This window comes from Anser cygnoides, chromosome 9 (assembly GCF_040182565.1).
Source record: "Anser cygnoides isolate HZ-2024a breed goose chromosome 9, Taihu_goose_T2T_genome, whole genome shotgun sequence".
Taxonomy (NCBI): Eukaryota; Metazoa; Chordata; class Aves; order Anseriformes; family Anatidae; genus Anser; species Anser cygnoides.
The window spans coordinates 15833970-15845917 of NC_089881.1; positions in this window are offsets into that span (position 1 = coordinate 15833970).

Here is an 11948-nt window from a genome sequence, read left to right on the forward strand (position 1 = left end):
CCCAGCAGAATGTGTTTTTTGAATCTGTGTAGAAACCCAATTTAAACACTGTAAGTTAAAAAGGAAGAAAAAGAAGCCAACCTCACATCAGGCTTCCTGTGCCAAACCTCACCATATAGAAATGTGCAATTATGGAACTTCCTGAAATATATTTTTGCTAGAAAGCGAAATGGATGAAAGTTATACAGGACTCTAAAGAGCCTCAGGAAAGGATTCAGAATCATAACCAACCAACCCACTGAGTGGGGAAAGAAAACCACGGTGCCCAATTTTAGGCGGCAATCAAAGTCCGAGCTCTCAAATATATGTTATTTATGATATGATATACAAACCTATGATAAAGGAGGTCTACTCCACATGCAACACATGCCAGCATGTTTTCTTGAAGCACTGATTAGAACTGGAGGCTGTGGGCCATGCGTGCCATGCTGCGGATTGCGTGTTACTGGCATGAACCTGCTCATTCATTCCCAGGAAATATACAAACAATTTTATTTTATTATTTTTTATATTTTTCTTCCCCACAGCATGTTCTAATCTGAACTTCTCAGGCCTTCTCCTAAAATGTCAGCACTTCTGGTCAACTGCTCAGTATCAAGAGAGACCTGGAACCTTTCCCAGCGCAGGCGCCCGCATCTCACCCCCTGCGGGGCCCTGGGACAGGCAGAATTTCTTCAGCCCTCGGTCGAGTTCCAATGTGCTCACTCACACAGTTGTTCATGTTATTTTTTTAAGGATTTTTTTTTTTCCTCTGATCCTCATGAACCCTAATTATGAATCCAAGGTCATTTTCAGTGATGTCAATTATACAACGGCTGAGCAGCTGCTCCCCCTATTGCTGGCCTAATAGTGCCATGTTGAAGTAGATGGCAGAATTTCTTGTGCCATTGAAAATTTGCTATATCATGAGTTTCCTTTCAATTGCAAAAGCAGAAAAACAGCTTGAGTACTTTTCCTCCTACATCTTCACTTCAAGCTGCTTTTACTGTCCTCAGAACATCCTTCAGCATCTCCTGCCTTAAAAACCTATCCCAAGGGGAATAAAGGCAAATTCAACAAAGAACAATTTTTCCCAGATGGTACCCATAGTCTTCTACAAACACAAAGGTAGGAACTGCTATAAAATAAACTCTAATGGAGATTTTGGCTGTGGGAGTGTAAGGCATATGGCCATTCACGTGTTAGGAATCGCTGTATTTGGCGCTGAGATACAACTCCTTCAGGGTGAGAGCTCAGCAGCAGTTTAACAGCGCAGAGCGGCCACAGATAATGTTGGAGTACTGGAAGCAGAGTGGTTATTTTGCATGCAACCGTAACGAAAAGAGCCTTTCTTCACCTTGATATATTTTCTAACAGTTTAGATAACTTGAGCAAGGTAGCCCCAACAGCAAACTATCACAGTTATCAGCGATTTCCTCTTCAGTGCACGGGGTGAGGAGTGTGGTGTGCCACATCCCACCACGTAGGAAGTGCTAACAAGCGCTGACTTGTTCATGGCAGGCACCGTATAGCTAGCAAATATCAAGAGAGACCCAATTCCTCCCCTTTCGCATCTTTCTCTTATTTCTTTTCTTCTTCATCTCAGCAGATGAAAGAAGGTAGGTGAATTCACACGGGGTGACCTGCTCCGTGACTTCCTTTGCATGGTGTCACACACTCGCACTGCTGGGAAACGCCTATTTGCCAAATCTAAAGTTTGTGGAGGGATCTGCTTCAGTGCCTCTTTTATGTAAAGCAACGCTAACGTCACGTTGTGCAGAGGAACAACGGTTGTCTTTTAGTCTGTACATCAAACGCTCATAAATTGATCTATCTTTTATCGGAAAAAAATACTTGCCTCCTCTTCCTCCCAACCTCCTTGCTTCCCACTCCCTATTTCTACCATGCAAAACTCCTTCTGAGGTTTGGGAGTAGAATTGGGCTTTTCCTTGTTAATTATTATTCCCAGCAAGGAAGACTGATGGGCCAATTTATCATCTCGTTGATGCTTGCACAATCCTATTGCTGTCCCTGTCTTTGCTGTGCCCCCTCTACTGTACTAATGAGGATAGAAAGCAAATTAAAAAAACTTGCCTTTGTCAGTGCAGCCAGCAGCTATGACTCAGAATCCAGAGAGCCTGCAGATCTGGTGAGTAAGATGGAACTTCCCCCCACTACCTATCCCCCCCCCCTTTTTTTTTTAAATAGTCATGATGGAGAATAAAAGAATTCTATTCTTCAAAGAATAAACTTCAAAGAATTTGACTCATTCTCAAAATTACTGGAAGATTAAAGATTTCTGCTGTAGCCACCTCTTTGGTTAACTCCAGTGACAGCTGAGGTTCTCCATACTGCCAGCTTTGCATGGTCTAAACATTTCCAGAAGCTGAAGCACCTCTCCGAAGTCCTCAGGCTTTGGACATCTGGGCTTTAACCATCAGAGATCCAGAACCGTCGGTGTCTTCAGACTTTGAGAACTTCCTGCTCAGGCCAGGGGGCTGCTGTCAAAATAGGCTTCTTTACCGAGTGACTCAGTGCTGCTTTCAGGCCTTGCCAGAAGCCAAGTACAGAGGCACGAGGAAAACAAACAGAAGTTACTGAAGCATTTCTGAGCTTTCAGAGAAGTTTGGTTCAGTTTTAATTCCAGTAAAGCTCAGAGAAGGATGAAGCAGGAAAATATTTCCTAACCAAATTTCCCAGGCAAAGGCTCTTAGTAGACAAGCATGTGTAAATTTTACAACAGTTCTGCATTCCTGGTCGGGACCTGTGAGGCGCTGCATCCAGCCAGACAACGGGAAGGATGATGCACATACAGAATGCATGGAAAAATGCTCTGTAGATACCAGCTCAAGATCTGCTCCCCCAGCCAACAGACATCCCTGGAATTGTATGTTTTTCAGATCAAAATCCAGTCTTTTTTTTTTTTTTTTTTAAGCATTCTAAACACTTTACAGAACTTCACAGAAGAGCCTGGCAGACTCTGAGGGCTGCACACACAAGCATGCTTGCTGGGAACTCTCCTCCAGGAATGCTCAGCTTGGATCTGGCCAGCTTTTCATCTAATTCAAACAGTAGAATACCAGTTTTGAAAACAAAACAGTCCAAATATACTTGTGTGAAAAACAAAGCTAAATTTGCCTTAAGTTAGGGAAAAAAGATTAAACCTCAGAGACATGCTCACAAAATACGCACGAGAGCCTGTCTTGGACTCCAGTCTATATTCACATACTCTGTTGTAGGTTGTTTATGATTAACGTCAGTTTAGCACTGGGGAAAAGGAAACCATCAGATATATCGTCAGCTTCTTTCCCCTGCCGCCCCCCCAGGAAGAGTACCATAGCTCAAAGTAGGACAGCAGAGCAATAATACCGTCACCCCCGAGCTTGTAATGATGCCTCAAGGGGAGAAAGCACAACCCAAATGTTGATATACCATGTAAAATGTTAATTTCACCTAATCTGGGCCACAGAACGCCAAAATACCTTCTTCATGACGATACAGTTATTTCATAACACTGCTGAACAGCAGAGGGAAGCTGAAGTCCCTGAGAGGACTGCTACAACGATATTATTTTAACTTCACTCTTTTAAGATTTCTTTTAAATATGACTCTGTACTTCATGGGGTTTATGACACTGTGACTTGGAATATTTCATCTTACTATTTATTCTTAAATCATGATTTTCATATGCACGTACACACGAACTTAAATCCATCTTAATGAGAATTCCCTGATCTTAAGAATTATAAAGAAAGCTACAAAACCAAGCAGAGAGCTCCAGCCTGCAAACCCTGCAGGACAACAGGCCCTGCAGATGGGCACGGCCACAGCACCTCCGGGCACAGCCAAGCTGTGGACATGCTCAGCCCCTACCTCCTTGCACCAGGCCCCCGACACCTAACGGCATCAGGCATGCACAGCTGCAGAGGGAGGGTGGTCGCATCCCCCCAGCTTTATCTTGATCAATGGCCCAGCTGCAGGTTGGTTAATCCTAGCAGACGGTAACCAGCGATAACATATCTTCACTGCAAGCCCACGTCTTTAAACACAGCTGTGCACACGGTCGCTCTTAATTTCGGCAGTACAGCAAGCCTAACACTTTTTGTTCCATCTTTACAGTTATTCAGAGTAAAAGCAGCATGTTTTCCCCTCCTTTAAAAAAAAATAAAAAATAAAGTTTCCTGTAATTCAAGCCTAATAACATTAATGAAGCAACTTCGAAGTTCCCTGGAAATCCACATGACATGCAAAGTCCAAGGGTTACAAGTTTAAGGAGACTGTTAGGCTATCATCTTCCTCGTGCAGGACAACAGGAGTTAAACTCCAGCTTTTGCTACAAAATAGAGCCTCTGATTCATCCTTGCACCAAGCGACTAGCACAGTAAGACCAATTTAGGCAGCTTCTAACAGACTACAGAACCCAATCCAAACAGGCAGCAAAATTAGACCTCTTCTTCAGGGATGGTTCTGACCCAGCTGAAAAATAGCAACCGCAAGTTTAGGTTGGTGATTATAGGATCACCCTTCCCTTATCAAACTCACAGGAGGTCCAGAAGACAACTTCAATGCGTTCTCCCAATTAAATAGCTCGTTTGGATCTAATACGATGTTTATTGACTCCTGGGCCTGTATTGATTCTGAATAGGCTACAGCTAAGGTTTAGTTAATGCCTTGGAGATAAATCAGCATGCAGGTAATAAACTGCAGATCGCATAAGCAAACATTACTTAATTATATTCCTATTAATATATCGAGTCTGTAATGAATTTTTGAGGCATTTAATTATCAATTTGACAAGATAATCTAGGGGTAGTTAATGATGGACCAGCAAATTGTTAAAAAACTACAGATGCTTAATAAGTCTCCTAACTGACAGTGAATTAACTTGCTTTAGCTGTCTGGTTAAATAGACAGCAGTTAATTACAGAGTGCTTAAACAGTCTCACAATTTTAATATATGACCCTCTTTGCTGTTCAGTAACCGTGCAGCTGGAGACATGGGGTTTTCTCTGTGCATTTCCCTCAGAGAGCTGAATTACTTGCTGTTGCAACCACTTTGACTTCAGTCAGATTCAGCAGTTGGGACCTTATTCACAAATGCAATGGACCACTTGGGATCAGAACTTGCTGTGGTTTAGTTCCCGCAGAATTAACAACTAAAGGGGAATTTTTCACTCATGGGAAGGGTGACACTTCGGAAATGGAAGGGGCCACCATCAAGCTCCAAGTGGTCCCAGGACAAACAGAAACAGTTCTCAGCTTCTGGGCTAGCCGTGGATGGCTGAATATCACTGACTAGATATTCATGTATATCCAAGAAATGCTTTGCCCTGTGCCGAAGCGCAGCTCCTTCTTTGGATAAAATCTGATACTTCACTGCAACAACTGGTTCAGCACTGACTCACACAAAGACGATCACTTGCCACAGAGTTTTAGGATTTATTTTTATTTATTTTTAAAAAGGCAAGGAGCCAGCAAAGGCAGCACCAGAGACGAGCATTAACAGTTCATCACACAGATTAGTGGATAAGGGTAACCTACAATAATAGCTGTGACACCTTCTCTAGGAATAGCCTCGAGCTGCACTGAGGAAGCACAGCTTCCCTGAGCTGCTGCAGAAGTCTTGGCAATGGTTGGTTTGAAATGTAAAACACTGCTGATAATCCCAAGTTGTGCATGAATAAAACATTGTAGATCCTTAATCAGCTGCAGAAAACACATGCAGATCCTTTAAGAAAAAGTCATTTCAGGAAGTGGAAGCGATGTTGTTTGACTCCAGGAGTTCAGAGGCCCCGAGTCATCAGTCTCTCCTATCATTAGCATAAAGAGAAATTTTCAAGTGGTGGTTCTTTTAATTTATTTACTTTGGGGAGCCTTTAATGATCAAGCCTTTTTCCCTCAGTAATTATGCAGCCTAAAAGCCCTTTCTCCAGAAATAAATAAAAAACATTCATGCAATAACACAAATCCAGGAAGAAGGGCCACCAAAAAGCCACGAGACTGAAAAACTTCAGCAAGGACCCTTACTCAGGTATTTGCATCACAGGGCAATGACACCGGCAATGTTATTCTGGGCTGAAAGTCACTAGCAGCTGTGGTAGTGTTAAGTAGCAGAGTTAGCAGACAGAGTCCGTCCATCACAGTCTCATTAAAGTACAAATTTAGGAGAGACAAACTCTCTGTCTGGGAATGAAGAAGTCACCATGAGCACTGGAGCCTGTGTCCCCAGCTGCTTTATTTAAGTCACATCGTGTTCTTCAGAGCTAGGACAAGAAAGACCAAACAGGGCTCTTGCAAGGCACAGTCCCCAAGGCATCATTCTCCAGCTTCGCCCAAGTGAAGGGAAAACATTCCTGCCACCTCTGCTTTGCCAGCTGGGCTGACAGCAGCTTCAACATCTGAAGAGGCTCCGCTGGCCACAGAGGACAGCACCATCTTCAGCTCAAGCAGATGGAGCCCCAGAGGGGTCCACAGGCTCAGCTGCAAGAGGTACATGGCACAGCTCAGCATCCCTGCGAGGCCAGCACTGTTTTTGTGTTCAGCACTGCTAAACTGTTCCTGCAGACCTGTTCTGACCAAGGAAGGCAAGAGAAGCCAAGAGGCAGCCTCACCACCTCCTAAGTATTGCTCACTATATATTTATCACTGACACAGAGGGAGGAAAGGCCCACATCTTCAAACACAGGTGTTCTCAGGTCTTGCCCTCTCCCCCAGCTCCACCCAACTTACCTCTGATTTCCCGTCTGCTGAGCAATGACCTCCCTCCTAGAGGCACCTGGTCAGTTTGGTTCAAATCATGGCAAGACCAGGATCCACAGTGATGGCTCCTCTTTCTGGAGCAGCCGTTATGGCTGGAAGGCATACCCAGCCCCTCAGCTGGTGATGGAGGTGATCAGACCATGGCTGATTCACAGACCATTCCCTGAACAGGGTGAAAAGGAGAAGCAGGGCTGAGTTTAACCCTTTGATTACTGAAAGCGAAGGCAGAGCTTTCCCTGTGCTGACACCAAGCCAGCGAGGTCACTGGCAGGGCCGTGCTCTGCACGATGTTTGCTCGTGCAGTGCCCAGTTGTTTCAGACATGCCCTTAGAGGAAGTGTTTTGCCAGAGACATTGTCAGATTTACTGCCGGCTCCGCATGTGAAACAGCACACGCATTACCACTGTGCAGCAGTGTGTTTTCCAAAGCTGCTTTTGGTCCCAGCAACCCTTGGGATGTCCAGAAACAGCCCCTCACCTCTCCTCCACCACGGCCGAGCGCTGCAGCCTCCGCACACCCCTCTCTCGCCACGGGCGGTTGCCGGGGTTTCTCTTTGGCTGCCGTTTTTGGGCCCAGCTGCAGGAGGGCTCTGCTCCAACACAGGCTCAGCTGGGCTAGCACAATGGGAAAACAAAGGCCCGCTCGCTCGGGATCTGAGCCTTTTCAGCCCCGTTTCCTTTTCCGATGCTTTCATTTCCTCCGCGTGAAGTGCTGCTGAAAGGAGAACAGTGTCGCTGGGGCTGCTGCAGTAGGCATGGGGGCTTGGATGCCACTGGCTGCTTCTTCATCTGGGTCACTGATTTCAAAGGGGCCTTCACTCAGCTCCTCCCTTAGAAATAATATTTCTTCTAAGAAGGCTTTCAGAGGCGATCAGCGGATACTTGAGCCCACTCCCGCTTAGAAGCAGCCGGCTTTGCCCGGCCTGTCCTCCTGCACCTCATCCCACTGAGGTGCTGGACGTGGTGGTGTGAGTGCAGGCAAGACGGAGCCTGGCAGAGGTTTTTGGGTTTTGGCGCTTGCTGTGCAGTCTTCAAGGCACCCGGCAAATCTGAGGAAGCGTTTGGGGAAGTTGGGAAGACCTAGGGTAGTCTCTGCTTTGGTGTTTAGGGTACGGGGTGGGAAAGGGGAGGAGGGAATGAATGTGGCTTGATTTATAGCACAGTTTTACTGCCATGCCTTTGACACTGAGGTGCTAGGGGAATAGTGGGGAGGTCACGTTAATTTAAAAGTTTTTGGTGGCTGACAAAGTTAGCCTTGCTGGGAGGTGTTAATTTGCACATTCACTACGGAAGAATTAATATTCCCCGAGCTCACAAGAACTTTTACGCTAAACCAAACCATGCCGAGCCCTGTACTGCCTAGAGGTGGGCTTTCCCCAGACCCACTCGGGGGGGAAGCAGCAATCCCCTCTCTCTGTGGGGGCTTTCCACCGCCTGTCCCGCTGCATATCCCGCACCGGGTCCATCCCTGTACACTCTTGAGGAGAGAAGAAGAACCGGGCCCGGGCCCTCCCCCTGCCCTCAGCCGCCTCACACCCGGCCGGGACCCACCGGAGTCCCCCCCATCGGCCGCGCCGCCGGCCCCTGCTCCAGCCGCGGCTCGTCAGCAGAGGGCACTCGGGGAGCGGCATTGCGTGGGGCCGGGGGAAGGGGGAGACTCGGCCCTGCCGCCCCCGGCCCCGGCTCGGTGGCTGCGGGGGACGATGAGGGCACGTCCCGGCCGCCAGAGGCCGGGGAGCGGCTGCCGGGTTCCCTCGGCCTTTCTCCGGGCTTCCCATGGCCGCCGACACCTCAGCGCCCTCGGGGTGGCCTGGGTGCTGAGCTGCGGTCACCGGCTGACCCCAAAGCGCTGCGAGGGGCTGAGGGGAAAAGACAGGCTGAGGGGGAAAAGACAGGTTCCCCGGGCGCCCAAAGACAAGCTGAGGTTCCCCAGGGGCCCATGGGTGGGCTCTGAGGGTGTGGGGAATGGCAGCGAATGTCCTCATCGCCAGGTCGGGCAGGGTGCTGTCCTGCTGCAGGGCCCTACGTGCCTCAGGGGTGCGGCTCATTTCCAACTCGTCTAACCTGGGTCGCATGGAGGGATCCAGGTTTTGAAGGCAGCACTTTCCCCTGTCTCGCACTAGCTGGGAAGTGTTACGGCTTCTTTTGAAATGGGGGATGGATTAAGAGCAAAGGGAATGTGTGTTTGGGTGGAAAAACTCGTGGGGGTCCCAACATGATGGCATCAGGCACAGAAGTAAGCTGTGGGGTCCTTGGAGAGCCCAGCCACGCAGTTTCTAAGGATGGATTTCCTCTAGAGGAGAAGGATGAAAACAACACACCTCTAAGGATCAAGTCCAGCCCTGTGACACCTTTATTCCCCTCTCCAATCCACCCCACTAACCTCCATCCTGTGATCTGCTCACCAGGCACCTAGTGTGGGTTGTGGAAAGATTTTGGAGATGTAACTCCTCCTCCAACCTTTGGCTACCCCTCACCAGGGGGTACCCCATACCCACCCACTCCCACACAGCAGAGGGCTCGTTTCCATCAGCAAACAGGTTTCACTTCATTCCAAGCTGCCCCAAGTGGCATGGGGAGGGTCGTTTGTGCTTGGGGCCCTCCTTGGCACATCTACTGCCGTCTTGCCGTGCGGCACCCCAAAGGGGACTCAACCACTTCTGCTTGGCCTCAGCACCCGATGGCAACTCACAGCGGTGGGGTGGCCAGAAATGTGGTGTGCAGCTCTACTGGGACAGTGAGTGGCTTGGCTGCCCACTCCATGGGTGGTGGCAGCGTCCCCGTCCCACCTCGCCCAAGGGTGGCAGGGGGCTGCAACATATCGGCAGGGCCCTTCCTCTGAGCCCCTCTAGCAACGAACGGCAGGAGCAGTGTGCCTCTGGAAGCGACTGGTTTGCTCCAGTAGCCTCTTTACAAGCACCAAGGGACAGCTCCGCGGGGATCGCTGTGTTTTTAAAAGGCCACTTATAAGCTTTAATGCTGCGCTGGGGGAGAGGGTAAGGAGAAGGGGGGGTCGGGGAGGGGTGGTTGCGTTGAGTGCTTAGGACTTAAAGCTGTAAACCTCTTCTTCCCTCGCTCGTTGCTGGGACATTTTTATTGGCGAGATGAAGGGAGACAGAGCACAGCTCCACAACTTGCTCTTCTTCTAGAGGTTAATGACCCAGTTAGCAGCTCTTGGCTGCATTTCCCGACATTTTGCAGACATCAAGACCCGTCTCCCTGCCAAGTACATTCTGTTCCCTGGAGCTCGGCCAATGCATCTCAGATTACTATGTAATGCGACAAAGAGGGAGAGCTGGAGGTGAGGGTGGGGGCTGGAGGGGAGATACAGGAGCCGTTGGGAAGGGGGCAGGGAGAGGGTGGGAGAAGGGGAAGCACCACTTCTAAATTTAACATCTGAGATGGAAATGAAGCTCCCAAGGTGCTTATTTGCTGGAGAAAAACGTGAATCCCAGGATAAATTGGAGTGATGCTTCTGGGAAACAGATGCAATCAGCAAATGATTTCCCCCTAGGGACTGTGCAGGCCTGCACTTCCCGGCTCTGCTGGCAGTCATGCTCCTGCTTCTGATGCCCTTGTGCCCAGGACAAATACTGCTTGGGACCTGGGACTGCCTTGCCGAATCAGGGTCCAATATCCCAAGTGGAACATTGGCTTAGCCAGGAAAATGGGGAGTGGAGAGAAGAGGAATAAATTCATGCGTGATCTTTTACTTATCCTTTTGCACCTGGGACCAGAGATGCTGCTGAGCTGCACCATTATTGGAGATCTTGGCTGGAAGATCCAGTCACTTGCACAGTAAACGGAGGAAAGTCAGCCCTTAGGGAAGGCTCTGTTGGCGGGCATTGAACTTGCAGCTCAGAGTGGCTGAGCTACCAAACCTATCAGCAGCAGGTGTCTGCCATTGCTCGAGGCCAATGTGATCAGAGACTCCACATGTGTCCACAAGCCTTTGCCCAGTGAGCAGTCTGGTGTCCTCTCCTGAGCCATGCTGGGTCTTCTCCTGCAGCTCTACCAAGCCCCAAGCCCCTTTGCACACCTCCTCTCCCAGGCATCCTGTGCTATGCTTCTGAGAAAAAAGAGTATATATATATATATATATTTTTTTTTCTAAGTGGTTCCTTAAACCAGACGTCTTCACATTTTGGCATCAAGAATCAGGATTGGGGTCCTGACCTGCAAGGAACCCTTGCAACCCATCCTCCTTGGCTGGCATCTCCGGTACAACTTTCCCATCCTACCTAGGTGCAGTAGCTCCTGCTATTTCAGCTCTGGCCCTTGCTCCCATTTGCTCTGAGAGCCTCCCAGGCAGACCTGCAGCTCCATCAAACCCTGGGTTCTTGTGTAGTGCCCTGATGGGCTGCAAACCTTTCCCTGCACTCACACACAGCTGTGCCAGCTCTCAGCCCCAGCCCTTGCCAGGCCTGGGCTTTCCTTCCCTCCCACCACTGTGTTAACTCCAGTTGCATGGCAGCAGCTCGGGGCTCCCACCCTGCTCCTGCCAGCTCGAAAGCCCCTCCGCACGATCCCTCAGGATGCTGTCTCATGTACTGCAGGAGCAGAAACATGAGAGGTCTGGCTCAACGGGACTGTTTATCTACCCGGAGCGGAGCCCTCCCTCCTCTTCAGGAATTATTTCCTTGAAAGACAAGAAGCAATGCAAAACTCCCTCTTGCTCAGCTCCATCTGCCATGTGGGGGCTGGGTACCGGGAGGCCACGATTGCTCATTGCACTTGCCAGACGTGGCTTTAGGAAGATTTTTCACCACTTGCAGCCCAAGAAAGAGATGAGTCGGATTTACCTGTACCAGGAACTGCCCAGGAAAAAAAAAAAAAAAAAAGTGTGTGCCTCTGTGGTGAGGAGCTTCCTCAGAAACCACAGAAACTGCCAACATCTGAAAATCTGGCACTGCTTCACCTCACTGCTACACATCTGTCCTCAAGGCCAGCCCCACAGAGAGAGTCATCAGGGGCCAAAGCATCCCTCTAAAACATAAGCCTAGGCTAACCACAAACATGCAACCCTCCCATCTTCTAAGCCACATGTCGGAGTCCTCCAGTGGATGAGAAGGTCCAGCCACAGTCCTGTGATGTAGGGCAGCTGGGAGGAGGGACAGGTTGAAGGAAGGAAGGAGAAATTCCTCCTCAGAAGCACAGTTGCAAGAGGAGCCGGGTGGAGGCATACGTGAAAACTTGGTTTTCCAGCAAAGC